The following is a 3,525-nucleotide window of genomic DNA, read 5'->3' on the forward strand; positions in this document are numbered from 1 at the left end:
AAAAAAGAAAAAAAAAAAAAAAAAGATGTCAATAAAACATGTCAATAAATCATGTTTGACGTAAATGGCTGTAAGAGTGTGTGGTTTGCCGGGGGTGGGGTGGCATTTTTGGCAGGGAGTTGTAGATCCAAGCTCTTCAAATAAGATGCTGGAAAGCCTGAGGCCTCCTCTGTCTCGGGGATGGAGGCAAGGCCAACTCTTCCCAGACCACCTCCCAGAGAAAGTCCTCGTAGCCTTTGGAAGAAGGTGCATAGGGCGTTTATAGGGATGTTTTTATGGCAGTTGGAAAGACTCCCCTGCCCTCCCACCCCAGCCGAGTTCACAAAGTCGAGAGGGACACAACAATCCCTGGTGTTCAGAGCAGGTTTTCAGCTATGTTCTAGGGCCCAGCCCTCCACAGTTTACACAGCTCCTTGTCTGCCACCCTGAAGCAGATAGAGATGAAGTCCCCTTGCTAAGATGAGTCTTAGCAAGGGGAGGGGGTTTATGCCTTGAATAAAGCCTGGCTCTAATGGCAAACTGGATCAGGTACCCAGGTCAGTCTTCCACTGTGTGCTCAGTGCCTTCTTGAGAGGAGAGGGCAGACTTGACCTGTCCTCTATGAAGGAGGGCTGTGTGGGGTGGGGCTTCAGTGTGGGCCAGAGGAAAGCATGGAGTTCTAGGAGCTAGAAAAAGCCCAGCTCACGACCAACTTACCGTGTGTCCAGACCAGTCTGCGTTAGGAAGTTTTCTGTACAGTTACAGGGGAGGAGATCCAGAGTTGGGGCAGGAAGTAACTTGTCCTGAGATACAGCATAAAAGGAGAAAGCATAGCTGAGTGGTAGCGCACACCTTCAATTCCAGCACTTGGGAGGCAAGAGCAGATAGATCTTTTGAGTTTGAGGCCAACCTGGTCTACAGAGCGAGTCCCAGGACAGACAGGGATACACAGAGAAATTATGTGTTAAAAAGATAAAAGAGAGAGAGCAAGATGTGAACTTGGGGAGCTGGACAGGAATACAGCTTGGTGGTGGAGCACAAGCGTAGCAGGTGCAAGGGCCTAGGTTCAATCCCCTAGACCCCTGAAACAACCACAAAACCCTATGGACTTGAGTGCAGCTGGCCTGTGTAAGTGGGAGCAAGTAGGCTTGGTGGCCTTGTGACCTCTATCTTCCTCCAGCAGGGAGCAGTGTTGGGCCAGACATACCTTAGCTCACCAAAATCCATTTGCCTCCTGAAGGACCACTTTATCTCACAGGAGGTCCAGGAGGCCAAGCCCACCAGCCCCACCTTCTTGAGGTTGCTCCAAGTAGCAGAAAGAGGTGGTCTGATCCTACTTCAGATCCCGCCTTGGTAACTTTTTCTGACTGGACCATGTCTTCCTCCCATAGGCCCTGCCCCGTCATCTACACCTCCAGCTTAGATGACTTAAGGCCATTGCTACCTTCCCACCCAGACTCCAAAGCCATAAATGTCCCTGAAATGACAGCTGGCTCACACTTCTCTGTGTAAGACCTTCCCTGACTCCTCACGGGTCCCTGTGTGCTCACACGTCTTCTGAAACCGTCTATGGCCTGCCACAACCCTTCTTCCTGCCCTGGCTTCACCTGATACCTGCATCTCCCAAGTACTGGTTATCCTGCTTGCTTGAGCTCTGCCCTCAGCCCAGGACTCCCTCTCCCAGCACAGTTCTGGGGAGCCCCCAGGCCTCAGGAATCCTCCACCTTCACCCAACAGAGTTCAGGTCTCTTTTCCATACGGTAAAGCAGAAGGACAGCACCATCGTCGGCCTCAACCCTCGTTTCTACTCATCCCACAGCTAGCCCAGGCTACATGCCCTGTCTGCCATAGACGAGAGTCACACATTTACTGAGTCCTGCCCCACCTAGTGGCCACCTCCCATTAGGGTCTCAGAGACAGTGACTGGTCCAGTGATAGTACCCAGACTGAAAGTAGGGACATCTGACTCCATAGCGTTCCCTTGCCGTGATAAAATGTCTGAAACAATTGACTTATAAAGAGAAACGTTTTCCCTTGGTTCACAGTTCTGGAGGTGCCATTCTAAAATCAGGTGCCCTGTTGCTGTTTTGGACTCCTGCTGAGGAAAATGCAAGTTCATTAGTATATCCAGACCTGTCTTGGGCTTAGCTCTATTTGAGGTGCCTGGTGGCTGGTCCGTTAACACACTGTTTACCTGGGAAGCCTGAGGATTGTGTTGGATCAGTAGGACACATGTTCAAAAGCTTCACAGACCTGTAACCCCAACATGGAGAAGACAGGCAAGTCCTTGGGGCTGGCCAGTCAGCTAGCCTAGCCTAATCGGTGAGCTACAGGCTGGCGAGAGACTCTGCGTCCATAAAACAAGGTGGGTGGCCACTGAAAACAGCACACATGCAGTCCTGACACATGTCACTTGTTTAGTGGACAGAGAGTTTCCGTTGTTGATAAAAAAAAAAAAAACAAACAGCACGACAATTGGAATGTAGGCAACTGAGGGACAGAGCCGACACAGGACAAACACACCGACACAGGACAGACAAACCGAGACCGCTTCTCAGAATGATTTGTTTGCCCCAGAGGGACAAAGACAGGAGATAGGACATAAGAGAGGGGATGAAAGGGGGCAAGGTGGGGGCAGGGAGAGAGAATATTTGCCCCAGAGGGACAAAGGACTGCCTCTGGATAGAGAGGAGACAGACGTGGCCCAAAAGCAAAGGGCAGGTTATAAAGAGAAAGGGGAAACCCGTGTTAGAATGAGTTGGTTTGCTTTGGTTGGGCATGTTAATTAGAGTAACCAAAAGGGGCTTTTGATTGCTGGACACAATACTTTGATACTAGACCTTGGTGGTCAGCTTTAGGAGGAGGAAATGGCCAAATAAGGCAATAGACCTTGGTGCTTAGCTTTAGAAATGTAATCTGTTTAGCAAGGGAAAGGGAATGGGGAGAGCAAGACTTCTCAGAGTAGTATTTGCCAGGCTTGGGCCTACTAGAGCCCTTCAGTGATGGCTCTGAACTAGACACTAAAAGTTATTGAATTGGAGCCAGACATGGTGGCACACGCCGCACTCAGGAGGCAGAAACAGGTGGTTTTCTGAGTTCCAGTCCAGCCTGGTCTACAAAGCAAGTTCCAGGACAGCCAATGCTACACAGAGAAACCCTGTCTCGAAAAAACAAACAAACAGAAAATATTGAACTGGTAAAAATTATGCAAGGTACATTTTTATAGCAGTTAAAAGAAATAGACCCAAAGCTTATGTATAAAGTTGGGCTTGGCGCCATCATCTGGGAGGTGGAAAGGAGGGTCATAAATTCAAGGTCATCATCAGCCATGTGGCAAGTTTGAGGCCAGTCTGGTCTACAGGAGACTTTTTCTCAAAAATTAATGAATTAGTTAATCAGTTATTTAATTAATTAAAATTTGTAAAGTTTTTTTTCCCCCAAAAAAGGAAACTTGAGGACAATTGTATTTGAGTTTGAAAGAAGGGATTAGTTCAGCAGCCTAAAACTCACACCGCTCTTGCAGAAGATTCTGGTCCAATTCTCAGC

This window comes from Microtus ochrogaster, unplaced genomic scaffold (genome assembly GCF_000317375.1).
Source record: "Microtus ochrogaster isolate Prairie Vole_2 unplaced genomic scaffold, MicOch1.0 UNK6, whole genome shotgun sequence".
NCBI lineage: Eukaryota > Metazoa > Chordata > Mammalia > Rodentia > Cricetidae > Microtus > Microtus ochrogaster.